Source organism: Rhinatrema bivittatum, chromosome 4 (assembly GCF_901001135.1).
Source record: "Rhinatrema bivittatum chromosome 4, aRhiBiv1.1, whole genome shotgun sequence".
Lineage (NCBI taxonomy): Eukaryota > Metazoa > Chordata > Amphibia > Gymnophiona > Rhinatrematidae > Rhinatrema > Rhinatrema bivittatum.
The window spans coordinates 246,617,365-246,645,340 of NC_042618.1; the positions used below are offsets into that span (position 1 = coordinate 246,617,365).

The following is a 27,976-nucleotide window of genomic DNA, read 5'->3' on the forward strand; positions in this document are numbered from 1 at the left end:
TCATTTGGGGGGGGGGGGTTCGGGAGGGTGGGGGATTTAATTTAAAGGGTCGGGGTGGGTTTTAGCGGGTTTTAACGATTTTAGCGGGTTTTAACGATTTTAACGATTTATCACGATATTTTACCCCCCCCCCAAACAGCAACAATACGATTCCCTCCCCCTCCCAGCCGAAATCGATCGTTAAGACGATCGAGGACACGATTCACATCTCTAGTTACCACTGCTCCACAATAATGTTAGCTGACGGTACTTGGAGAACACTTCCATCCCCAGGGCAGCAGTTTCTTCCAGCTGCTCCCCAACTTCTTCAGTTGACTGGGGGAATCCTGTCAGTTTTGAACCTGCAGTCGCTGGCTCCTCCATCACTTTGATGTTACTACCCCCCATGATGCTGACCTGTGCAAATTCACAGGTTGCACATCAGGTTGTGCCATCCCCAATTCATTCTGTGAAATGCTGTCCTGGCTGTTGGGTCTGCACTCTAGATCAATTTCAACAGATTTAATTTAGTGATAGTAAACTAAAGTGCTTTCATTGTATGCTATCCTCTTTTACTCTTTCTTGCTCAGCTTTGGAAAACAACAAAAGGAAGGTGTGACACTTTATGATTGCAGGGAAAATATCTTTACAGTCCGCACTCTGTTATTACTTCTAGAATACAGCTTCCAGGACAGCTCCTCCTTCCTTACTGCTTTTTACTTAGATTCTGCAAAGCAGCCCCTCCCCCTCGTCTCAATGCAGCACCGTGAACTTTGCTAAATAAAAGAAAATTGAGTCAGAAACCAACCTCTTGAAAAAATCCGGCAAAAGAATGTTGATTGTAAAAGAAATATATTGCCTGGAGAGGATAAACTGTTTTTCCACTGGAGTTTTTTTTTTGTTTTTTTTTAAGCTTCTAGAGATGAGACCATAGCGGTACAGTGAGAAACACTGGGTGGGGGGGAAGGGAGGCGTTGCTTGCAAAACAGCAGTGACTTCGGCTTCTGTTGGTTTTATGTGTGTGTCTCCGGGCTGGGTTTATCTCTCTCTCTCTCTGCTCTCCCCTTCTTCGAGAGTTCCGTCCAAAGCAAGGGGGAGGGAGAAATCCTAAACCAGGCAGCCTGCCCCTTCACCCCAACCCCCTCACCGCGGGAGCCTGCAAGAGATTCATGATCAAGGTAAGAAGAGAGATTTAAATAAGAAAAAAAGAAAAGAGGTACTTCTGAATTCTGAATTGGTCACCGCTTCCTCTCGTTCGGTAGCGTGGCCGTGGGGGGGGGGGGGGGTTCGGATGCCAGACTGAAAAGTACACGGGTGGGAAAGGAAAGAGCGAGGAGTCCTGGCTGGCGATGTGCTGCTGCCCCCGGAGAAGGCGACAGAGGAGGCAGGGGCAGGGCGCGTTCGGCACGAGGCGCGCGCCGCTGTCAAATAATTTTTCGGGCTGCCCGGGAGCTTTTTAGACGGGTTTTTTTGGGGGTTTTTTTTTTCCAAGTCAGTCTGAGCACAGTGGGAAACTCAGCAGAAGACGGTGACTAATTTCTCTACGGGCCTGGAATGACTGTTGGCTATATTGAAGTACATTTTTAAAAAAGTGATTCTGGAAGAGACGGAAAGGGTGTGAAAAAAAATAAACGCCGGCTTACATTTTTTATTTCTGCCATTAGCAGTTGTGTATGTTATCTTTAAACGGAGCTGAGTGACGCTGGGGACTGGGGAGATAATATTTTACGAATGAAAGTGGAAGTGAATAGAATGCTTGAAAGGGGAGTGAGACTAAAGGGCATGGCCTTTTTTTTGGGGGGAGGGGGTAGTTTGGAAAGGGAGGATTGGAGGGTTGATGAAAAGCATCTCTTCTTGCAACCTGTTTCTTCGGGATGCGGAGTGAGAGAGTCGTTTTTGCTGTTCCAGCTGAGCGCACAGACTAAAAACAAACACAAAAATGAAGCAGAAGAAGGGAAAGATTGTGCTAGAGAAGTCTAGAAAGAGAGCAGTGTGTACACTGTGCCGGCGGAGAAAGAGGGCGTTCAGTCCTGGGCGAGTCTCGGGAAGGAAACGGGGCGATTTGCAACAGTTCCGATCAGTTGACAGCGAGAGCATGACACCGATGGGTGGGGAAAGATCAAAGATGCATGCAATTTTCTCGGGGAATTACCAAAACATTCAGATCTGAAAAGTGGACATTTCAAGGACTTTGGTGGAGTGTTTTTTTTTTTCTTTGATTTTAATATATTATTAAGGGCACATCAGACCTTAAGTAAATGCTTGCAAAAGACGAATTTAAACTATTAGTCATTTTTTTAAAACCCTGATAAAGCAGCGCAGTTTTTTTTCCTGCAGCATGAGTATGTCAGATTTTGGGAGTATTTTATAGTTGATGATGTTAAAAATAGCGGCAGCAGGACTCACAACCAGTTGGTAATTGGGGTGGGCACTGGGCAGTGATGACGGCTCTTACTTATTGCATTAATAATGTGCTCAGGAAGGAGATGTTGCTGGTTGCCCATGGATTATTTTTTTGTGTCTTTTGCTGCTCCTTGAGAGTTCATGGTGAAGTGCAAACACATGGATGATGATGATGAGTGTGATGCTATGAGCAGAGTTTCATGCTCTACTTCACAGCTTCTTTGCTGGAGGGCAAAGGGCAGGAGAAGGAAAAATCCACTTTTAGGACATTTATCACCTGCAGAAATAAGCATGGGGTTATCTGATACATCAAAATAAAGATTGTTTTTATGGAATGTCTGTTTTCCTCCAGTAGCATAAGAGAAGTTATATAATAAAAATCTTTGAAGTAAATAGTAATTTTCGGGCTTCATGATGACCTTCTAAAAGGCCAAGTTTCAAACTATTGCAGCTTTCTTTTTCTAGCCTGCCCCATACATGATAGCCGTAATGCAAGTTTGATTTTATCCTTGGGTAATAGAAGCACTTATCTTTTCCGTATACTGTAATGTGAGAGGAGAGAATTACAGAACACCTCACACTAGCATTGTAAAAAAAAATGATCACATTAGACAACCAGGATATCAACTAAAATCCTGTGAGGTTTGTTTTCTGCTTATAAATCTCCAAAACAGAGAGGGAAGAAATATCTGATTTCCAAAAAAAGGTCCTTTATTAATTTAAAACTTGTGATACTGCTGTTTCAACTTGCAAGAAATATGAGAATATTCCTAAATTTGGATGCATCAGTCTTTATATTTTTAAGTTCCTGACAATTAAATTCAGTTGAATCCTTGTATGTAATGTAATGTGAAATTATTTATCATAGTAAGTTCTTCTAATTCTGTCATCTAGTAAACATCTGTCTAATGCAGAGGTGGTCAAAACTGTGGCCCCCTGACCTTGTTTAATGCAGCTCACCCATTTCCTGCCTCTGTTCTATTCTGTCCAGCTCGCCAATGCCTCTTCCTGGTAGGACAGCTGGGGCAGGTTGAACTGCTGCAGCGGTTAGTCTAGTGACTAGGCTGTAATGCATATGACAAGGACAGGAGAACACTATTTATCCAAGTAAACTCTGCTGCTTTTGATGTTGCTTATGTTATTTGCAAAGATATTTTTTTTCACTGGTTATGCCTTCTCAACAGAAAGTTATTAATAGCAAATAACAAGCATTTAAAAAAAAATGGAAATTAGAATTGAGAACTGAAACGCCAAAGAAAAACATTTCGAGCTTCATTCCTGGTGCACCTAGTTTAGGAAAATATGTTGTATGCAATATTATTTTGCTTTAGAGTGGTTACAGTAAGATTTTCAGGCCATCGGTTTACTAATAGTATGGTATGAGAATCCTTGACACAACTGGGAGGATTTGATTTCTGAATGGACCATATTGATATGATAAAGCTTGTAATAGAATGCAGAGGACAGATAGATGTATTTGTAATGTTGAAGCTTGTATTTTAGACATAGATACATGTTTGCATGCTATTACCTTTCCCCATCCCTTTTGCCTCCCATTAAAATCTACCCTGTCTAGGAATGTCTTACATTTTGGGGAGGAGAAGTTGTAATGTTTACAATATTTAGTGGCTACAGGATTAGGTTATGATTCAGGAGAAGATCTGGGACATTCCCTCTGTCACTTAGGGGTCGATTTTAAGACCCACACATGCACATCCATGTGTGCGCGGTTATAAAATCCGGTGGCCTTGCGCGCATGCGTGTCAATTTTAAAATCCGCGCGTGCATGTGCGGGCAGCCCCCTACTCGCGTGTGCAGGGGAAGGTGGGGATTTTAGCAAAATACGTGCGGCGACATAATCAGGCCTCCCCCAATTCCCTCCCAATCCGCCCCAATTAAGGAACAGACTTGAGAAGGAACTTTCCTATCCCTAATCCTACCCTTCCTACCTCTTCCCCTCTCCTCCCCAACCCCTAACATAACCCCACCTATCCATAATTTTTTTATTTTAATACCTACTGCTGCCCGGGAGCAGAAGTAATCTCTGCATGCCAGCTGGCTGCCGGCGCGCGCTTTCCCGGGACAGTGGCTAATGGCACTGTCCTGGCCCTCCCCTTTTGCAGGGCCTGGCATTTCGGCGCATAGCTGGGCCCATTCCAAAATGTGCGTGCAAGGCCCAGCCATGCGCATAACCCCCGTTTTTTTAACGTACGTGGCCCGTTTAAAATCGGGCTGTTATTCTACAGTTATTGCTGCCAGCTGGCTCCGTTGTTTCATGGTTTTACCCCATGCCATGCAACGACTTGTAGTTCTTATTCCCCTGTTGCAGCGGTATTCACTCCTAGCTTTTAAGGGCCACCAATAGATTGCATTTTCAGGTTATTCCAAATGAATATGCATGAGATAGATTTGCTTACAATGGAGGCAATGTGCATGCAAATTTATCTCATTAGGGACATCCTAAAAGCGTGACCTGTTGGCAGCCCTCAAGAGCTGGGCATGAATACCACTGCCGTATTGCAGTCCCTAAGAAAAACAAATCCATGCATGCCTCAAGGTAAAATCAGGGCTCGATCAGCCTGTTCTGAGAATCTGGATCAAGTTGGCTATCCTACGTACAGTACTAATAGCTGTTTTGGCCTTGGGGAAAAATTGAGACTTTGGAGGTTGTAGGTTACTATCAGTCATGAAACAGCACACAGCAATTAGATGAGGTATAATTGTATTTATTTATTTATTTATTTATTTATTTATTTATTTATTTAAATATTTTACCTGGCCTATTGAAACAAATACCCAGAATGAGTTGCAATATAACAATCATAATAAATACATGCAATCGATTAATAACAAGCACCATAAAACATACAGTCTGGTTGAGACTTATGTAAATTATTATTATTTTTTTTATTTCAGAGACATAAACGTGCATTATAGCCTTAGCTTAGTAAATATACCCCTTTATTTGCAGTGATTCAGACTGCTTAGGCTGCTGTTTTCTTCAGTTTATCAACACTCATACTCTGTTTACTTCTTTTTACCTGTTAAAGTTTGGAATTGAAGAAGAGGCCTCCTCTGCCTGCAAACTTAAGCTATGTGTTTATGCTGTGCATAGGAAATATGCAGTGGAGACAGAATTTCTATTTATTTATTTATTTGATAAACCTATATTCCTCAAATTCCATGGAATACATCCAATGTGGATTACAATTTTACATACATAAGAACCACCAGAAGAAAAGACATAAAATAACATTAACACTAAAACAGAAATACTGGTCTATTATAACATTATGAAATATTAAAAACAAAACAAAACAGTTTCTTAGCGTCTAGTCAGATGAATCCAGAACAAGTGGGTTATGCACCTCTACCAGCAGATGTAGACGGAGCAAACCGACATCACAGTTTATATATACACCTGCAGTGACATCAGCCTGCCAGTATTCTCCATCTCCAGTAGATGATGGACATGCATCTCCTTACTGGGGATTGCTTCATTTTGAGAAAGGAGAATTAAGGAAATAAATTCACCCCGCTCTCCAGCAGTGATACCAAATGGTCCCTCCCACAGTTGAGAATTCCTGAGGTGATTTCTGTTGTCCCTCAGATGAGTGCCTTGGTAGCTGGTTTCAACCGGTGTGGACTTAGCTAATTAAGCATCTGAAAGGCAGTGGGTGCAAGAAATCAAGCGTGGCGGTGACGGCATATGCCCTTTTCCCCTGCAGCCGGAGACCGTCTCTTTTCTCAGGCAGGTAAGGCTGAGCTCCGGTAAGTTAAAAAAAGAAAAAAGAAAAAAATATATATATATAAACTGAGACTTAAAAGGAGGCTTTTGTTGTGTAGGGCTTTCTCCTTCTCCCCGGTCTCCATGCTCGATGCGCCATTACGATATCCTGCTCTGTGGGAGGTTGAGGGACATGGGCAGCCTGGTGGGTTGAGCAGCCTCCTTAGGCTAGGCTCTGGTTTGAGGCTTTTTTGTTGCATGTCGCGTGGTAGGCTGCAATGGCATTTTGCACTCTTTCACAGGCTGCCCGCTGCAGTATTGTTGGTTCGGCGTGTGCGTCTAGCTGTGTGTCCAGGTTGTGCACCCAGCTTTTGTACGCACAGTCGGGCCTTATACTCTGTGCATCCCAGTTAAGTGGCACTGTAGTGACCACACGCTTACCTGTGTGCACAAGTTGTACTGTGTTCTTTTTTGGGGTGCTTACCTTTGGGACACCTAAGTCTTGGATGCCTAGTTAGGCATCTAGGTGTGGGTCACCTAAATGTTGGATGCCAGCACTGTTTGGTGGCTCAGGGAGAACTATCTTCCTTTGATTTCACAAAACCTGGTTCTTCCCAGCCGAATATAGGTCTGTATAAGGACGGCTCAGGTGGGGCACCTGAATTTGGATCTCCCCTAACTGGTTCCTCAGGGGAGGACGGTAGCTCAGTGAGTATGCCTCAGGTGCCTCCAGGTTTGAATACTTTTACTTTTTCCAGGGGTTGCAATTTTTTCTTCAGGGCAGTCTTCAACCCCATCCAATGCTCCCAGAGCAGAGGCGCAGGTAGGAACCTTGTCTGGACCTTCTGTTAAGAGTTGGATTATTTCTAGAGCGGCAGTGGGACCTCCTGAAAAAGATCCAGATAGCACAGATGGTGACGCCGATCCTGACTCTCTTGAGGATGGTGAAATTCTTCCAGGATTAGAACCATAAAGAACTATGCTACGGGTTTTTCATAAAGATGAACTGCCAGCTCTGGTCTCCCAGACCTTGGAAATGCTGTCGGTTCTTGGGGAAGATTCCGGGTCTGAGCCGAAGAGAAATCCCATTTTGGTTTCCTTGAATAAAGCCTCTTGTTTTTTCCCTGTGATGGAGGCCATTTAAGAAATGATTGATCTTGAGTGGGGTGCTCCAGAGGCTAATTTCAAAGGGGGCTGGGTTTTGGAAGGCCTGTACCCTCTGGATCCAGTGGTAAGAGAGCGCTTACCTTTTATGAAAGATGCTCTTGTGTGTGCAGTTTCCAAGCAAACCACTATTTCCGTGGAAGGAGGAGCGGCCCTGAAGCATGCTCGATAAAAAGACAGAATCTATCCTTAAGAAAGAATTTGAAATAGTGGCAATGACCTTGCAGATTGCTTTTTCTTGTTCCTTAGTGGCTCGCTCTTGTTTGCTTCTCTCCCAGGAGGTTGATGATTCTGGGGTAATCTCCAGGCCAGTTATGGAATCAGCTGCTGCCTTCTTGGCAGATGTAGGCTGTGATTTGGTCCGCACATCAGCCAGAGGGGTGGCTTCTATAGTAGCGGCCAGGCATCAGTTATGGTTGAGAAATTGGTTGTCTGATGCGACCTTCAAGGCTAACCTTACCAAACTGCCCTTTTAATGGCTCACTTTTAATTGGGAGCGAGTTGAAGAAATTGGCCAGTTAGTGGGGTGAACCCCCGGTTCTCATTTGCCGGAGGATAAGAAGCAGGCACAGTGCTCCTTTAACATGAGAGGTCATACTAGAGGATCCAGGCATTTTCGTCCCTATAGAGGAGTGACTTTTCAGAGGACTTGACCTTTCAGTAGGTCTCAGACCTTTAGACCCAGACCTCCCGAGCCTCCCAATGAAGGTTTGTTGACCCACCTCTGGGAACAGGAGATGGGGGACGCCTCTCTCTCTTTTATCAGAGGTGGGTCGAAATCACATCGGATCAGTGGATCCTGGAAGTGATATGAGAAGGATATACAATGGAGTTTTGCAGTGTTCCTCAGGACGTGTTCATGGAGTCTCCCTGTTACTCCCTGCAGAAGAAGCAGGCAGTGGAGAGTACATTGGCAAGGCTTCTCAGTCTGAGGGCTGTGATCCCAGTACCCACATCTCAAGAAAATATGGGGCGATATTCCATTTATTTCATTGTGCCAAAGAAGGAGGGATCCTCTTGTCCCATTCTGGACCTCAAAGGTGTCAACTGTCATCTGCGCGTGAAACATTTTCGCATGGAAACCTTGTGCTCAGTGATAATGGCCGTGTAGTAGGGGGAATTTCTGACCTCCCTGGATCTGTCTGAAGCGTATCTTCACATTCCCATCTGAGTAGAACATCAGTGCTTTCTGTGGTTCACAGTTCTGGGATGCCACTTTCAGTTTCGGGCGCTGCCTTTGGTCTGGCCACATTCCCCAGATCCTTTTCCAAGGTAATGATAGTAGTTGCGGCAGAGTTGAGAAAGGATGGAATCCTAGTATACCTGTATTTGAATGACTAGCTTATTCAAGTCAAATTGCTGGAAGAGAGCCACCTTGTGATTCACAAGGTGATTTCCCTGTTGCAGGAGCTCGTCTTGATGGTGAACCTAGCCAAGAGCAATCTTAAGCCTACTCAGTCACTGTAATACCTCAGGGTTTGGTTCGATATGAAACAGCAAGGTGTTCCTGCTGGAAGCTCGAATTCAGAAGTTCTAGCTCAACTCCGTTTGTTGTTGAACACTCTGCACTCGACAGTATGGACTTACCTGCAGGTACTTGACTTAATGGTGGCGACCCTGGAAGTGGTACTGTGGGTAAGGGCGCATATGCATCCTCTTCAGAGCTCCCTACTGTCTCGGTGGAACCCGCAGTCTCAGGACTAGTCATTTCAGCTTCACCTGCCATTGGAGGTCTCTTCCCATCTGCAGTGGTGGCTGCAGATGGATCATCTTCAGAAAGGAGTTTCCCTAACCCCCACCGGACTGGTTAGTACTGATGACAGATGTGAGTCTCCTTGGTTGGGGAGGTCATTGTCAGGAGCTGACAGTGCAAAAGTGCTGGATTGCATAAGAGGCTGTCTAGAACATCAATCGGCTGGAAGCCAGGGTGGTCCAGTTGTCATGTTTATGGTTCGGCGACAGGCTGTAGGGTCAGTTGGTCCTAATAATGTCAGACAGTGCAATGACTGTGGCTTACATCAATCGGCAAAGAGGTACCAAGAGCCAACAAGTATCGCAGGAAATAGATCAGCTTATAGAATGGGCAGAAATAAATCTCTAGATGATCTCAGCATCGCACATTGCAGGCAAAGACAATGTAAGAGCAGACTTTCTCAGCAGGGAGAGTCTGAACCCAGGAGAGTGGGCATTATCAGATGAGGCATTTCAGTTGATTCAGAATCACTGGAGTTTCCATTCCTAGATCTGTTGGAGACTTTGCACAATGCGAAAGTTCTGCGATTCTTCAGCTGCAGTAGAGGTCTGAAGTCATTGGGGATCGATCCCCTAGTGCAAGAGTGGCTGGAAGACAGATTGCTATATGCCTTTCCTCTGTGGCCTATGTTGGGCAGATTGATTCGAAGGATCAAACGCCACAGAGGGATAGTGCTCTTGGTTGCCCTAGATTGGCCCAGGAGTCTGTGGTATGCAGATCTGCGGAGGCTCCTGATGGATTCGCCTCTTCGACTTCCAGCGTGCAGGAACCTGTTGCAGCAGGGACCTGTTCTTCACGAAGATGTGACTTGATTATGTCTTACGGTATGGCCCTTAAAAGGGCTCACTTGCTGAAATGTGGATACTCTGCGGCAATGATTTCCATCATGCTAAGAGCTAGACCGTTCTCCACTTCCTTGGCCTATTTGCAGGCTTGGAGAGTGTTTGAGGCCTGGTGTGCGGATTGAAGTACTTTTCCTTCCTTGGTCAAGATTCCACTCATTTTGGAATTTTTGCAGGATGGCTTGAATAAAGGCTTGGCCCTTAATTCCTTAAAGATGTAAATAGCGGTTCTCACCTGTTTCAGGGGTCAGTAAATGGTGGATCCTTGTTGGCTTATCCTGATGTGGCCTGTTTTTTGAAAGGAGTGAAACATCTTCGGCCTCCTTTGGGGTTTTCAGTGACCCTATGGAGTCTTAATTTGATTTTGGAGTTTTTAGCAGGCACTATGTTTAGACCGCTATGTACGCTGTCCTTGCGGTTGCTGACCTTGAAAACGGTTTTCCTTGAGGCAATTTGTTCTGTGTGTAGGGTTTCCAAACTGCAGGCCTTGTCTTGCCGGGAGCCATTTCTCCAGGTAACTCAAGAGGCAGTACACCTGCTAACTGTTCCTTCCTTTTTACCAAAGGTGGTCACTGAGTTTCACTTGAATAGTCCATCTCCTTGCCATCTTTGGACAGAGAGAAAGATGTAGAGGAGTATCGCCTATTGTGACCCTTGGATGACAAAAGACATTTTGCCAGGTATCTAGAGGTTACTGAGCCTTTGTGGAAATCGGATCGCCTATTTGTGCTTAACGGCAGTACTAGACAGAGCCAGCCTCGCTGGCTACAATAGTTTGCTGAATTAAGGAGGTAGTCACGGCTGCATATTTTACCTAGTCAGGTTAGGGATCATTTCACTAGGGCTCAGGCAGTGTCATGGGCAGAAGTTAGATTGTTATCTGCTGTCGACATTTGCTAAGCTGCGATGTGGTCCTCCTTACCCACCTTTTCCAGGTATTATTGTCTGGATGTGCAGACCTGGGAGGACATGGCCTTTGCACGCGTGGTTTTGATTGGACCACGGGCAACCTCCTGCCCTATTTGGGAGTAGCTTGGGTACATTCCACTTGTTCTGGATTCATCTGACTGGACGCTAAGAAATGAGAAATTGCTTCTTATCTGATAATTTCCTTGTCCTGAGGACAGTCAGTGAATCCAGTTTCCCTTCCTTGGCTGCCAAATGATTGTGTAATGATCCTCCTGTGTGCCTACTTGTTACAGGGTTACTCCAATCCCTAGACTAGTGTTGTTACATTGTTGCCTGAGCTCAGTGTTTCCTGTTGGCTATTGAAATGGTTTTCTGTTTTTAATCAAGTTTTTTGCTAGGTTGCTTTTGCAGAAAATACTGGCAGTCTGATGTCACTGCAGGGATGTATATATACTGTGACGTCAGTTTGCTCTGTCTCCATCTGCTGGTTGAAGTGCATAACCTACTTTTTCTGGATTCATCTGACTGTCCTAAAGAAAAAGAAATTATCAGGTAAGTAGTAATTTCTCAGTGCTGTCTCTGAAATCACAGACTCCTTTGACAAGTTAATATAGCATTCACTTATAGTAATGTTATTTCAAAAAATCTGTTGGTAGTCTTCTTTTAAAAAGATGTTTGTGACATCTTTCTAAACCAACAAATTATTTCAAGGCACCTGTAATAATTCTTTTCATTTAATGCTGTGATTGGATTTTACTTTCCTTATTTTATTATATGGTTTCAATGGAACAAAGCACTGACATTAGAAATATTGAAACTCTCAATTGTCCAATTTATTCAGTATTATCAAAATAGTTTGACTAATCAGTATTGTGTTGTATAAGCCTCTCTTTTCTCTAAAAGAGACATGAGATTTTGTTTATATTACTTTTATTGACGTTTTTACTTATACGTCCACTCTTTTTCTTGTGGCACAGCTTGCATAGCCTATGTACAATGTTCAGCATGCTATCTTGTAAGGCCGCCATTTGAACCAACAAAAATGAAGAATGTTTCTCTAATTTTACCCCAGGTTTATTATTATTTATTAAACAATTATCTCCAGTGAGCATAGAATTCAATAGCAATTAATACCTTCTCCACAGAAATTGCAAGTAAGGTTGAGAGCCTTTAACCCAGGTTACGGGTGAAACTGCTAATGGATGCCATATTCAGAGGCGTTATTTCTGCATTAGAATTTGTTGCCGCTAGTTTTTTTTTTTTTTTCAATGCTAATTTTTAAAATCAAAACAAAAGACATGAAACATCACAGTTAAATTGCGGAGAAAAGGCATTTCTGGAGAATGCTGTTAATGTCTTGAATAAAACGGAAAATGTCATAATGCCTCTGTATCGCTCCATGGTGAGACCGCACCTTGAATACTGTGTACAATTCTGGTCGGCGCATCTCAAAAAAGATATAATTGCGATGGAGAAGGTACAGAGAAGGGCTACCAAAATGGCAAGGGGAATGGAACAGCTCCCCTATGAGGAAAGACTAAAGAGGTTAGGACTTTTCAGCTTGGAGAAGAGACGACTGAGGGGGGATATGATAGAGGTGTTTAAAATCATGAGAGATCTAGAACGGGTAGATGTGAATCGGTTATTTACTCTTTCGGATAATAGAAAGACTAGGGGACACTCCATGAAGTTAGCATGTGGCACATTTAAAACTAATCAGAGAAAGTTCTTTTTTACTCAACGCACAATTAAACTGGAATTTGTTGCCAGAGGATGTGGTTAGTGCAGTTAGTGTAGCTGTGTTTAAAAAAGGACTGGATAAGTTCTTGGAGGAGAAGTCCATTACCTGTATTAGTTAAGTTGACTTAGAGAATAGCCACTGCCATTAGCAATGGTAACATGGAATAGACTTAGTTTTTGGGTACTTGCCAGGTTCTTATGGCCTGGATTGGCCACTGTTGGAAACAGGATGCTGGGCTTGATGGACCCTTGGTCTGACCCAGTATGGCATGTTCTTATGTTCTTATGTTCCATTTAATCAGATTGCCTAGACGAGAGGCAAACTATGTATTTGGCTTTTTTTTCTGGTAAATTGGAGACTCCTGACTTTTGATCTGAAATTTGTTAGCCCTTTGGTAAATTGACCCTGTAAGTCACAAACTGTAATTCATACTTCTTTTTTTTTTTCAGATATTGGTTCACAGTCGGCGAGTAATTTATGGCAGTTTTTCTCTGGATAATTTATTGACTGAATAGTAAACTTTTTGGACCTATTTAAAGTAGATATCTGAACAGCAAAAGGCAAGGTGGTCAAAATGCCACTTGTTTCTTCTTTTTTTTTCTCTTTAACTTTCTTTATATGTTTTCAATTATATTTCACAAAGCAACAAACTGTCACAGATCAAATAAGAGCATAATCCAAGTAATAACAAGAATAAAAAATAATCAACTAATAGCAGATTACAAAGTAGAGATGCCCTATTTCAAGTCCACCAGAAGGGGTTAGAAGGATTAATGGAGGGGGGGAGGCAGGATTCAAAGCTACCCTACTATCCAAAAGTGATTTTAACTGCCCTGGTTTAAAAAAGCTACTCGTTTATTCTGAGTGGTATTTCTGTGATTCTGGAAATGTAAACTGAAGTTTATAATCTGCAAATTGTAATATCTCAAACTCAATTAGTGATCTGTTAATTGTTTGTTTCCTGTTATACCTAGTGAATCACAGATCAAGGCCTGAGGAAGGATTCTGATTAATACAGAGTGATGTCTTCTCTGTTTTAAAAAAAAAAAAATAATAATGGCATGTTCTAAGAATAAATAGATTTAATGTCAGGTACTGTATGTGGATATGAAGACTATAGCACATCACGAGTGAGGTTTTATTCTACCTTTCTTAACATGCTTTCCTCATTGCGGAGGGAGAACAATATAGCTAAGGCTATGTTTTCTGTTAGGCAGAGCAAGCAGCTGAGTAGGGGATACCTTCTGTTCTGACAGTGCCGTGTGCCTTTACGGGCATACAGGTCCAAATGGAGAGAGGGGTCGCTTAGAGCAAGGAGAAGATGCTGCCTACTAATAGGGTCACCTCTTTGAGGCGGGGTGAAGAACAACCCCCCCAGTACTCCTGTGTACCCTGGCTATCTCTTTTGTAGTTTGAGTTTACATCTGTTCTTGATATTTTAATCCTGACATGAGACAGCCACTTTTTATTCAGATTTGAAGAAAACTGAGCTGACCAACCAGCTTTTGTTTTTCTTAATGGGAGATCTAGTCCTCCCCTTTAGGCCATGGTCCAAATGATTTCATAGCTACACTGGGGTAGGGTTGCAGGCCATTAAACTCCACTTCCCCTCCTGAATCATACAGGTTCTCAGCTAGAAGGGCAGAATGCTTTTATCCTCAGCTCATTTCTCAGATCTTACTCTCAGTCATGGCTGAAAAAGAAGCTCAGAATGCTGCCTATTCCTGGGCAGGAGAGCTGAGCTGCCTAAGAAATGTCAGAACTGAATTACCAACACCAGTATCAGTATCTTTTCCTTTACTTTCTAACCTGCACTTGCAAATTACTGATGGACAAACATTTCATGTGTCTGTAATATTAGTAAGTATGAACTAAATGGCATGTCCTTTTAGATGCCAAATCATCTAACCGCCTGGAACTTCTAGCTGCCTTACACAGGCCCACTGTTACTGATTTAACTGTTTATCATGAATAAGTACATTTCTTCTAGGAAAAAAAAAGTAAAACAAATCTCTTTTTGCTTGAATGGCAATCTTCTCTAGTAAAAGAATTCAAAATGTTCTTGAATGGGATGTTTTCTTTCATTCAGTACCTTGTATCATGGTCCGAATGCAGCCTGTTAAACTGATGGTGAGCCAGGAGCCATCATATGTAAGGGGACGGGGGTGGTCAATCTTCAAATAAATAAATCTGCTTGCATAGATACAAAGTCTGCAGGTATGTTTATCCCTACAGGCTTTGCACTTATTTTCCAGAGTACAAACATATGTTTCCTTTTGAAAATGCCCTGGCAAAAAGTACATTCAGAGATTTGCGCCACCTTGCTCTGTGGGTGCTTTTTTCCATACAGAGCAACACATAGATTTTGAAAATGCAGTCTATGTTCATTATTTCCATTCCCTGACCTAAGCATACCTCTTGGCCTGCATACCTTTTTTACCTGGCTAAAAGGTAAGACAGTTTTAAGCAGGTGCGTGAGCGCACATGTGCACAACGTTCAGTGACCCACGGCCAGAGACACGTCCATTTGTAACATATACGAGTGTGTGCGCTCATGTTATAGGCTGGATGTGCATACATGTGCGCTCAATTTTTAAATTGACGCATGCATGTTTGCCCAAATCCTGCATCTACCACATAAGTATGGGAATTTTTGCAAGGGACGCTCAGCGACGCCATAGATAGTTTACCCAGTTCGTTCCCAGGTCGCCCATATAAAGGATAAGATTCCAAACCCTCCTAGTTTAATATCTTCCTTTACCCCCTGTTAGCCCGACCCTTAAAACCCCACTGACAAGCCTAGGTTTTTTTTTTTTTTCATACTTACACACCATCCATAGCAGAAGTAAATTTACGCAGCAGGGGACCCCGGCATGCCCGAGGACGCATGAGTATTTGCGTGCACATTTCTTGGCCAGGGCCTGACACGCCCACGCCCCCTCCCAGACCATGCCCATTCCCTACCCCTTTTTAGAAATGTTTTACTTGTGCACGCAATGGATGATACACGCACCCATAGGTGACTTTTAAAATCTGCTTGGCGTTCGCCATCCCAACTTGTGCATGTAGCTCACGGTTTTGGCGCGCGCAGGGCTTTTAAAATTCACGTTTATGCATGTTGTTGATCCTCATATCTACTTTTAGCCAGGCTATGGCCTGGCAGCTTTCAGGCAGTCATTTTACCTAGATAAATTGCTATTTACCCAGATAAATGGCTTCTGAAATATGCCCTCATAAACGAATAATAGTCCCCAAGGCAGGGCATTAACTGATTGATGGTGCCCTGTTTGAATTAAAGACCCAAGGCACATTTCAACAAATGTTAATAGTGAATGTTCTGTCCATCTGGGCCTTTTTGGTTGATATTTTAATTAAATTGCAGTTGGAAGTAAAGTTTTTTTAAACTTTATACAGTAAAGCTTTCTTTTTTATTGCTCCCAAAGTATCAGGTAACTTTTAGATAAGATTGAAATGAAGCATTGGAAAGGTCTTGGGACAGGCTTACAGGCATGAATAATTCTGCTTTTTTCATGCTCATCAAAAAATGTCATCTGCAAATGTATGGTAATTAAAATGTCTGAAATTTGAAGAGTGTCTATATATGGACAATAGATAGTCATACAGTAGATGAACAGGATACTTTGGGTTTTTTTAATCTCTTGTCACTACTATCTTTTTTTTTTCTTGCTCTCACTCTTTTGTTTGGAAACGTGGTAATATAGTAAATGACATCAGATAAACACCAGTAAACCCCTAGCTGAGATTTGAATGATAGACACCAGAGGGTGGTAGTAAATGGAATTTGCTCCGAGTGCCATAGGGATGTGTCCTGGGGCTGGTTCTGTTCAATAAATTTGTGAGTGATATTGCAGAGCATTTTAGAAGGAAGGGTTTGCCTTTTTGTGTGGATGACGCTAAGCTCTGCAACAGAGCGGACACCTTTTGAGGAAGTAGACAGAATATGCAATGATTTAAGAAAGCTCGAGGAGTGGTCGAATGCTTTTCAGTGCAAAAAAAGTACTGAGTCATACATTTGGCAGTGCAGAAATCCAAGGGAATAGCACATGATGTGGGGGGCGGGGAGGATAGAAAACTGATATTTCAAAGTCATCATGCCTGATGATCTCAAGCTAGCAAAACAGTGTGATATAGCTGGGGCTAAAGCCAGAGGCATACCAGGGTGCATAGGGAGAGGCATAACCAGTAGAAAAGGTGATAATTCCTCTGTGCAGGTCATTGGTGAAACCACCATGAAAATAGTTGTGTCCAGTTCTGGAGGCCATTCCTCTGAAAGGCTTTTCATCTGTGCCATTCCACAGAGTAGCGGTGACAGCTGGAGGGAGATGCTGATCCCGCTCCCCCCCCCCAAAAAAAAAAATCACTCTCTCTTTTTCCTTCCTTTTTCTCTCCCAACCAGCCTCCAGAATACAGTTCTCCTAACGTCTTCCCTCTCCTTCTCTTCCCTGTGGATCTTTGGTCAGTTGAGGCTCATCCTGAGGTCTATTCACCAAGAGAGCAGCAGAATCTTAAGGAGTGCAGCCAGAGACTCTCAGCATGTGCTCCGCTGTCAGGCTCCATGGCGGCCCTGCCCCTTCCTGGCTTCCGTACAGGAAGCAGTCCTGAGAGTGGCACTGGCCCTCCTGGCTTTCATATGGGAGGGCCCATACCCTCAATGATATATTTTGTACCATATAATTAAATCTCCCCACAATTTCTTTGTCCCAACTCTATTTGTTTTCCTTAAAATAATTTTTAAGCATTTAAAAACTTGTATTTATCCTTTGTGGACCTCACGAACTCCAAGTATTGTAAACCTGCTGTTCTCAGCCCTCTTATTTAAAATTAAGGATCCTATGAATTAAAATTGAGCATGCCATTAAAGCCCTCACCTGTATGCTAGAAATTATTGAGCTGTGCAGGATGGCTTTCCCGTACATGTTAAAGTGGTCCTAGAAGACATTAGCATGACCATGCAAAGATTTTGCATGTCTGCACATGCAAATGAAGGAATGTCATATGCTAATGTGGGGTGCGTGAGCTCATGCTAGATATCATGGTATGCTCACTCTCCATGCTATTTAGTGAATGTTTGCTAAATGAAAGTAAGTTAATACCTACCTAGGACTGGTGTTACCTTAATAAAGTATGCATGCCACTTATCAAATGGAGACTAAATAGTATGATCATGCTAAACTGAGTATGCTCTTGAGAGAGCTCAGCTAATTGAAAACAGTTGACCTAAAAAATGAAGGACATAAAAAACTGTACCCATAGACGCTTGGTGATGAATATTTTTGACTGCAGACTTTGCCAAAAAAAAAAAAAATCCCAAAGCTAACACACACGTTTTTCCCAAATTCTTACACACACATGCATGCCTCCATACCACCATTATGTCTTCTCAGAGAAAGCAATGACACATCAGATAAGCTTTTCAAGCATTGCTCCACACACCTCATAATGTTTAGGGCACAACTGTTTCATAGTAATGTATTAACAGACAGGCTATAAGGTACTGGCATGATTCTCAGAATCATTGTTATTGCTGTGGTTACTCTGGCCACTTAGCACTGCAGGCATTCAGAGACTTCATCCTGAACAGTAATTTTTGTGGGAGTCCCCGGACCTACCCCCTCTCTCTGGGGCTGATGCAATATGGTGCGCTGAACCGAGCGCACTCTTAACGTGCAGTTGGACACGGGTAGAATAGGCGCTAATCAATCCCCTAATACAATAAGGGGAATAGCACACATTCAACACGCACCCCATGTACTAAAAACCAATGCCGAGTTTATCGGTGTCGGTTTTCCTTAGCGGCGGACAGTCACGAAAACCGATACTGATAAACTCGGCGTTGGTTTTCAGCGAACTCACGAAAACCAACGCCGGGTTTATCGGCGTCGGTTTTCATGACTGCCATATGCTACCTAGCGACCCTAGCGCATCCTTGCTAATGTGACCCCCTAATTTAAATATTGCATGGTGCCCCCCTTTGGGGCGCCATGTGCGCCTTAAGAGAGTGGGCGCTGACAGTTCAGTGCCCGCTTTCTATGCAACTTTATTGCATCAGCCCCTCTAGGGGCAAGTGATTACCCATGATTCCCGTTAAGTCCTTTCTCTCAAATATACAGAGGAATTTTTCAGAGGAGCACCAGCAAGACAGCGAAGAAATGGAAGAGAGGGAGAGTGTAGCATATTCAGGCCTGCTGCGGCCACAGGAATGGTTCAGGAATGCAATAAGACTGGACCAATGTAGTTATGGTACAGATATTTATTTACAGTACTTCAAAGATACAAGAATGAAAATAGTAGCTCACCTTGCATCAGGCATAACTATCAAGTAAACTATCAAGTCCATTGTCTGAGTGTATTGTGAGGTCTTACCAGCTCCCTGGGGCCTCCTCATGCTCTCTAGGTCTGGGCTCATATGGCAGGGTGAAGGGAACTTCGCTTCACCCAGAATCCCTTGCAGCCTTCTGCCTTAAGGAAACCTGGGTTAAAAGCCTGAACTGGGCTCCTTAAAGCAGAATGAGGGCATTGTCGGTACACTCCCATCACATTCCTTCCCCCTCAGCTCGGCCATATCTGGTCGATTGTTCAGACATTCCCAGGGCACACCCTGGCTCTGTCTCAAGTGCCTCCCCCCTCTGGCTGTATTGTCCTCAGCACCCATGAGTTGTCTCCATAATGTTGCAAAATGGGGATAATCTCGACCCAGGACTTATGGAAGCTCGGAGAGGACAGCCACTTCCAACATGGCTTGTCCATTGCGGGCATCGAGGACATGGGAAGTTGAACAGTTTTGCTTTTCCCCGTGTATACGTGTTACTGTCTCTATTTTGTATCATTAATATGTCCTTGAAATAATAAGTCCTGGTGAACGAGGGTTTTGCAATAGCCAGAATGTATCAAGACCTGGGTAAAGGCTCCTTCCAGTTTCATCTGGATTATAAAATCCTTAAGTCGTACACGTGATACCCCCACAAAATTGCAGCTTTGGAGTTTTGACAACTTGTATACCCCAAACATTTTCCCACGTGTCATTAATATTCTGGGGCTTTGTCCCCATTGTTTGCTCCTTCTCATGTTCCGCTAACGCGTTTGAACTCCAGGTTCTCGAGCCAAGGGCTTTCTTCCTTTAAATGACTTCCTGTTTTACACTAAGCACACTCCCAGAAGGCCGGTTGGGTTTCTGCCCTAAAAGAATCTTTGGTCTCTGGCTGTCTATATGGACAGGTCTTCTTCATGCCCGTTCTCTGCACAAAAGGCACAGAGAGGGTCTGCAATGCCCTGTTTCTGGGTTCCCGCCTCTCTGGATTCACCTTTTTTTTTCCAGGTTGCGGGTCGTCGCTGCTTTAGTGTTATTTTTAAGTATGTGTATTCCTTCTTTGTACATTGGCTGGGTCTCCAGGCTAACATCCATAGGTTTGCTTCAGCCATACTAACAGTTCCTTGCCAAGTGTTCTTTTGAGGTTCATTGCTGAGATTCTTTATCTTCTCTACCATGTCAGGACATTGTTATAGGTTGTTTCTCTAAGCCCTTTATGCCAGCAGGCATTGGCTGTGCCTGGTAGAAGGCTTCTGCCACTTCCAGGGCTCTCTCCAGGGTGAGCCATGTATGTGAGCAGATCCAATTCTGCATGGGCTGGTCCAGACATTCTAGGAACTGCTCCAGGAGTATTTGGTGAGCCATTTCCATTCCCAACCTTGCCTTCGATGGAGCCACTTCCACTTGGCATATTTCAAATGATGAAAGAGATTTCTGGGGCTCTCCCGGACTGTAGGGCCACTGCCAATAGTATTCTGGGAGTATCCCGCTCTCTGTAGTATAGCGGCCTTGACGTCCTCATAGGAAGCCCTTCCATATGGATTACTGGCCTGGAACATTGATTGACTTTTGCCTGTGAGCAAATTAGCCAAGTAAATTGTCCAGCTGGTCTTTGGCCAGGCCGACAGGCAGACAGTCCATTCAGAGTTCTTTAGAAAGACCTCAGGGTCCTCTCCTCCATTCATCTTAAACAGGATATGTAAAGGTGAGGGTGCCTGAGGCATTCTGGACATAGCCGATTGCAGGGTCACAGCTTTCTGAGTTAAGACTGCGCCTTATTGCATTAATTAATTGATTAATTAATAAACAGTATTGTAGCCAATACTGTTTATTTATTTGGGTTTGTACAGCATTTTGGAGCTATTGCTGTCCTATGGCCAGGACCTATATTACCTGCTCTATTTTATCTCCCTTTTGGGCCAGCTCCCAAATGGATAACTCACACAAGACAGAGAAAAAAAACACCTGTTGGCCTGTCCGGCCCTAACCTAGAACTTGACCCCTGACTGCTCAGGCTGGGATAGTCCCTTGGCCTGTTGGAGTAGAAATTGAAGTAAGAAAGCCCCCAGGAAAAATCTCTGTTAGCAATTTTTTTTTCTTCTTGGAGGCTGTGGGTTTTTACTTGTGCTTCCTGCTTAAGCAAAAAAAGAATCCCCGAACTGAAACTACGTGTAGCGTATTTGGGCTGCAGGAATGGTTCAGGAATGCAATAAGACTGGACCAATTTTGTTAAGGTGTAGGTATTTAATTTTCTGTTTGTTTTTATTTATTTGTTAAAATTTTATATATCACCTGTAAATTGCATTAACCAAGTGGGGATACAATAACACATAAAAAGAAATAAAAATTTGTGCAGTTAAATAAACAAATGGGAGAAAAAAATTACAATAAAGCATACCATCATTCTAATTAAAACAAAACTCAGTCTTTCCTTAAAAAAAATAACAAAACTAATACAAATAAAAGGAAAAGGTACATTGTTATTAGGCAATGGTAAATGCCTGTGTGAAAAGCAAGGATTTTACTGCTTTCTTAAACTTTACAAAATTAACTTCAACATGAAGGTCAAATGGTAGCATGTTCCACTAGAGATGTGAATCGTGTGCTCGATCGTTTTAACGATCAGGTTCGGATGGTGGGAGAAAAAAATCGGATCGTTAGAGATGTGAATTGGAATCGGTTCCGATTCCAATTCACATTGTTAATTTTTTAGTGAGGCCTGAGCAGATAAAAAAAAACCCCACCCCGACCCTTTACAAATGACCCCTTTGCTCTCCCACCCTCCCGAACCCCCCCAAAATGTTAAATTACCTGGTGGTCCAGTGGGGGGGGGGGGGGGGGGTCCTGGCACGATCTCTCACTCTCGGGCCATCGGCGCCATTTTGGCTACCACTGATAAAAATGGCGCCGATGGCCCGATAAAAAAAAAACCCACCCCGACCCTTTACAAATTACCCCTTTGCTTCTCCCACCCTCCCGACCCCCCCAAAAACCTTTTACATGTACCTGGTGGTCTAGCGGGGGGTCCGGGAGCCATCCCTTCAATCATACCCTCGGTGCCGGTGCCGGTGCTGGAGGTTTCAAAATGGCGCCGATTGCCTTTGATCTCACTATGTCATAGGGAGCGACTGTCGCTCCCTGTGACATAGTAAGGGCAAAGGCGATCGGCGTCATACTGGCAGTCGATCGCCTTTGCCCTCACTTTGTCATAGGGAGCGACCGTCGCTCCCTGTGACATAGTGAGGGCAAAGGCAATCGACTTGGCGCCGATCGCCTTTGCCCTCACTATGTCACAGGGAGCGACGGTCGCTCCCTGTGACAAAGTGAGGGCAAAGGCGATCGACTGCCAGTATGACGCCGATCGCCGATCACCTTTGCCCTTACTATGTCATAGGGAGCGACGGTCGCTCCCTGTGACAAAGTGAGGGCAAAGGCGATCGGCACCATACTGGCAGTCGATCGCCTTTGCCCTCACTATGTCACAGGGAGTGACGGTCGCTCCCTATGACAAAGTGAGGGCAAGGGCGATCGGCGCCATACTGGCAGTCGATCGCCTTTGCCCTCACTTTGTCACAGGGAGCGACGGTCGCTCCATGTGACATAGTGAGGGCAAAGGCGATCGGCGCCATTTTGAAACCTCCAGCACCGGCACCAGCACCGAGGGTGCCCTATTTAACGATACAATACAAATGCCCCCAACGATAAATCGGGGGCATTTGTATTGTATTGTGCACTCTAACGATTTAGAACGATTCTAAAATTATCTGACGATAATTTTAATCGTTCAAAAACGATTTACATCCCTATGTTCCACAGCAATGAAGCCTGGTAGCTAAAAGAAGAATCTCTAGTTGAGTCAAGATGAATCACAGATGGTGAAGGTAGAGTTAACAAACCTTTCTGGGAAGAATGCATACAGTTTCATAAGGAGATAGCAATTTAGTGAGAAATGATGGAGAACCTGTATGTAGTGCATGAAAAGTGAGACTTAAAATTTTGGATTTGATACGATAAATGATTGGAAGCCATTGTAAGTCTGACAAAATAAGTGTAATGTGATCATGTTTCTTGAGTCCATAGATCAAAGATACAAGAATCAAAATAGTAGCTCATCTTGCGTCAGGCACAACTAACAGGTAAATGTTCACTGTCTGAATGTATCATGAGTCCTACAGCTCCCTGGGGCCTCCTCAAGCTCTCTAGGCCTGGGTTCTGGGTAAAGGAAGGTTCCCTTTGTGGAGTCCTGCCTTAAGGTTACCTGGGTTAAAAGTCTGAACTGAGCTTTTTAAGGTGAAATGAGGGAGTTGTCAGTACAGGTGTAACTTTTTGCGCATTAGTTTGTATACATTATTGCAGATCCTGGGAGTCTGTTAGGTGCTATATTTCTGTTTCCATTTCTTCAGTTTTGCACTGAATGCCGAGTGGCTTTTTTGGGTTTCCATTCTAGTTTCTGTCTCCATATTTGTAATTTGTGGTCTTTCTGTACTTGGTGAAGGTCGATTCTATGTGTGTGACCGAGGTGACTCTCCCCTATCAGGGGAGTTGACCGAATTGCATACTTACCTCTGCAAACTTTAAATTTTGCTATGGCTGCAGTTTTTTTTTTATTGTATGTGCAAGTTTGAATTCAGAACTGAACACTTCTAACTATAATAAAGAGGAAAATTGCCCTGTACCTGAATTGCCAGTATGCAAATTGATCTGTTCCGCTCTCCCTCCTTGAACTCTTCAGCTCCAATCTGTTCTCTCTGAATGTAAATTGAACTCTGCTCCGTCTCTCCCTGTAATCTCTAGCTCTGCCCCACTCTCCAGCTCTGCTGCTCTCTCTGTATTGTTCAATCCACTGTCTACTACCACATATGGAAATTGAGCCCTGTCCCTCTCTTTGGTTGTACTCTCTAGCTCTGCCCCTCTCTCTCTCTCTCTCTCTCTCTCCCTGAATTGTTCAGTCCCCCTCTTTACTACCACACAGTGCACCTGAGCTCAGCCTGCACTCTTTGCCACATCTCTCTTAAACACTTCCTCTAAGTATTTCCCTGCCTTGGCGCGCCTTTACTACTAGTAGCAAAGAAACTGAGTGTGCAAATAGCTAAGATAAGTGAACAACCAACAATTCCTCAAGCTTTGGCTTTCTTTTGATAATGGAGTCCTGTGAGCTTCTGTCATTAATCCATTTCTCTCTTCTGTAAAAGTGTACATACAACCTGTAGATAGCTAGAAAGATAGGGGACAGAAGTGGATGAGACCTCATTTGTATAATAATGTTGGATTCGAGGATCCTTGAGCTGGCTGGGACAGATGATGACACACCGTGGATAAAGACCCACAGTGGATGTCAAAGCCGGGAGGTGGCACAGGGCAGGAGACCGGAGGGATCTTCACCACTGGAAGCCCGAGATCCTCCCAGGAGGAGCCCGTGAGGACTCGAACTGCTTGGACTTACATGCGGTCTCCTGTGGGCCGATGTCTGAAGAGGAGTTCCAGAGGATTGAAGAGAGGAGAAGCTGGAGCCAGGAGGCCAACTGGAACTTCACCACTGGAAGCCCGAGGTCCCCCCAGGAGGAGCCCCTGAGGACCCGAGCCGCTTGGACTTAGGCGAGGCCTCCTGGACGTAGTGGAACAGGACACCGAGAGCAGGTCGAAGTCACGGACCAGGTACAGAAGCTAAAGTCAGAAGCCAGGGACGAAGCTGAAGTCAGAAGCCAGTGGACGAGCCGAAGTCAGAAGCTGAAGTCAGGAACCAGAAACATCAACTAGCAACCTCTGGAACAGAGAGAACCTTGTTGCAAGGCAAGGAGTGGTTCTAGATGCAGGGTTTAAATACCCTAAGAGCGTCTGATGTCACCCCAGGCTGTGCTATTCCTTCCCACACTGGCCTCTTTAAATGGAGAGCCCCTGCGCACGAGTCTAGGGGGCGGGGCCAGCCAAGGAGCATCGGCTGCGTCTCCCTCGAGGAGGGAGCGCCGCGGGCAGAAGCCAGGGAGGCCTGTACAGGCCGCAAGGACGCCACAGCAACCCGGACCGTCCCCGAGGTAGGTGGAGGGACCGGGGCACGGCCCGGGACAGCAACAAATAACATTTACTAATAGTATAAATTGTAAGAGTTCCTACATCATGAGCTTTTGCCTGCTTGGAGATAAAATAAATCTGCACCTAATACATAGCTATGCTCTTAATAATTTGCTTTCTGAACATGTACTCATTCTGAAATTTTTGAAAGCAAATAATGTGTATATTGTTCATGTGATATGTTTGCACAATAGATTTTTAAAACAATTTTACAAGTTTATCTTTTGTTTTGTTTTCTGTGACATAAACCATTTTTGTTTGCTCATTCTGGGACCAAGTGTTCCATAAAACTAAAAAAGTTTTACAGAAAAGGATTAGACTTATGGTAGTGGGGAAGGGGTATATTAGTACAAGAGTGGAAAAATACAAATTTCCTGCAGAGAACAAATGATTCTTTAGAGAAAAGTGAGCCCAGCAACATGGGAGAGATCTAAGGTCCAACTAGGCTAGTATCTGGATGGAGATCACCAGAGAAGATCAGGTGCTGTGGGCTGTAGAAGACCATGTGAAACCCCCGCCAAGCGAAAGTCACAGGACCCATGATGGGGATCTGGTTGCCTAACATGGGTAGAAACAGAGAAAAGTGAAAGCTGACTATCTAGTGAGGTGGTATCCTTTCCTATGGTTTGCAAGCTCTTCAAATGTCTATTGCTGTTATCTTGGTTTATAGCTGCTTGTTTCTAAAATAGTCATGTTAACCAAGGAAAATTCTTTTGTGGTGCTATTTAAGATACTGAAATTGAAAGCTGCATATCTGTAGAAGAAAGCTGTTACATGACCTGTCAGATAAAGCCACAAATACATTAAAAACTGTTAGCCAACTGATTTTCCTTCTGTGGAAACCTCTGGTATCAGACTTTTCTGTTTGACAAATCTATATTTGTCCTAACTCCAACCTGCTCACACATGCCTGCAGAAACAAATGTTTCTTTCTGAATCACCAATAGCAACTATATCATCACAGTTATAAAGAGTATATTAATGGAGAAAGAACATGGTATTTGCTTAGCAGTAAAATTTGTTTATATTAAGTAGGTCTAGCATAAAAGGCTTAGAGTATAATATTTGCTAGGTGCTTCCTGCAAAAGGACTAGTTGAGATCTGCCCTTACAAGTGGTTTCATTTACTCACTGGGATGACGATTTGCAAAAAGCAGTAGTTTACGGAAGTGGCACTAAATTTACACAGTTTGGTTGACTCTAGTATTTTCTCATGGACTGTAGACTGAATAAGTTTTTCATTGCTAAAGTTCCAGAGTTTTCCACTTGACCATAGAAACCTGTTTCTCATTGCTATAATACTGTACTTCACCATATGTCTTTTCTATCCAGAAGATAATATACTGTCTGTTTTCTTTAAATAACTAGATGATATTGAATTTAATAAAAAGTAGATTCTTCACCTCAATTACTCTTTAGGGTGAATGCATCTCCCTCTCTCTATACACCCTTAACCAATAAGCCTTGATGCTTTTATGGTATGGGGTACTGATAAGCAAACATAAAGGAAAAAGCACAGGACTGCTTCTGTGGCCAAGTTCAGAAACAAAACACATCAATCAGCATTGTCTGAATTTTCAAGAAGACTCCTCACCCAGTAAAAATGTTTTCATGTTAATATATAAGGCTTGGGGATAACCTGCATGGAGCGACAGTTGCAGTCGTGGGAGACTTGCTGGGCAGACTGGATGGACCTTTTGGTCTTTTTCTGCCGTCAATAAATACTATGCCACTATTTCTTGTATTATACTCCTAAGGATAAGCATTGGCTTTCCCAAAGCTACCTGGCTAATAGTTCTCATGTTGTTCAAATGGGTAAATAACCGTTCCCTATTTACCTGTTCAACCCACTCATGATTTTATAAATTTCATTCCCTGTACGTACCTGGATCAGTCCAGACAGTGGGTTATGTCCCCAATCCAGCAGATGGAGTCAGCACAAGCTTTGAGGGGGCGTATCCATATATACTACTACCCCCTCTGCAGGAGTCAAAGTGCGGTTGTACCATGAAACTATATAAAGCATTTATTTATTTATTTACTATTTATTTATTTGTATTTATTGATTGCCTAATGGCAAAAAGCTCTAGGCCATTCAAAGACAGAATATTAGGTTTATTAATTTGCCAAAGACAAGAATGGTTACTCCTATGGAAATATTAAGGACATATCTTCTTGAGCTATTGAAGATTCCATAAAATCTTATACCCCCTATTTCTAAGGCATTTTATTTACCGTCAAAAAATGCCCCACAAGATGGGTTCTTTGGATGTCCTTAATTTGACTACTGAGTTTAAATAATCTGTAGATGATGTGATATCACCAGCGACTCTTATAGTCATTCTAGTTTTTGTTTCAAGCTGTGATTACATTTAGAAGTTATTGTTTCATAATAGGGAGTCATTGTTTCGAGGATTAAAAATACTTATTTACCTAGATATCTCTAAAGCGACCCAGGGTAAAAGGAGGAGATTTTTGCTATTGTGATCTGGGGTTTTACAATTGGGTGCTTTCTTTTGGCTTAATTTTCCTTGTACATGTATTGTTAATTTTCAGGGGGTCAAATATGTTTTCCTTGATTCTTCTCAGTTAACTGTTTTCTTGAATGAAACATCAGGGGAACAGCTCCAGGATCCCAACTCTTGGAGCCACTTTGTCACCAAATTGTTAGACTCTAATAGGTTGTTTGAGGTCTAATCATCGTTTTGTCCTTCTTTTGGGTATGTAAAGATTTTTTTTTTCCTTTGTCCTTGTAATAGTCCTCTCTCCTCACTTTGTGGACTGATATGACATAGAAGTTATATATTCATGATGCCATATCCTGTATTTACTAATTTTTTCTCCTTATATTGTTTCTTAACAAGTGTATTAGGTGGTTATTAGAACTTAAACTGATATAAATAAAAAGTTGTAAAAAAAACCTTGAGGCTTGGCAACATCCAACAGGCAGCGTTTCAGGGAGCATAATTTATCTTCTTGCAAAAGGAGGCCTCAGTCTTTAGGACTGAATAACATCCTCTGTGAAGGGATTAAAACATATAATTAAAAAGTCAAAGTCTTAT

The 27,976-nt window shown here is 43.2% G+C and overlaps 1 protein-coding gene across 1 annotated transcript in view; it reads left to right on the forward strand.

Moving 5' to 3' along the window:
* Positions 1-986: 986 nt before the first annotated feature.
* The window catches only part of FAR2 (fatty acyl-CoA reductase 2), a 633,073-nt gene continuing 606,083 nt past the window's right edge, over positions 987-27,976 (forward strand). The window contains 1 exon segment of the mRNA XM_029599995.1: positions 987-1,157. The gene's annotated coding sequence lies outside the window, so the exon portion shown is untranslated.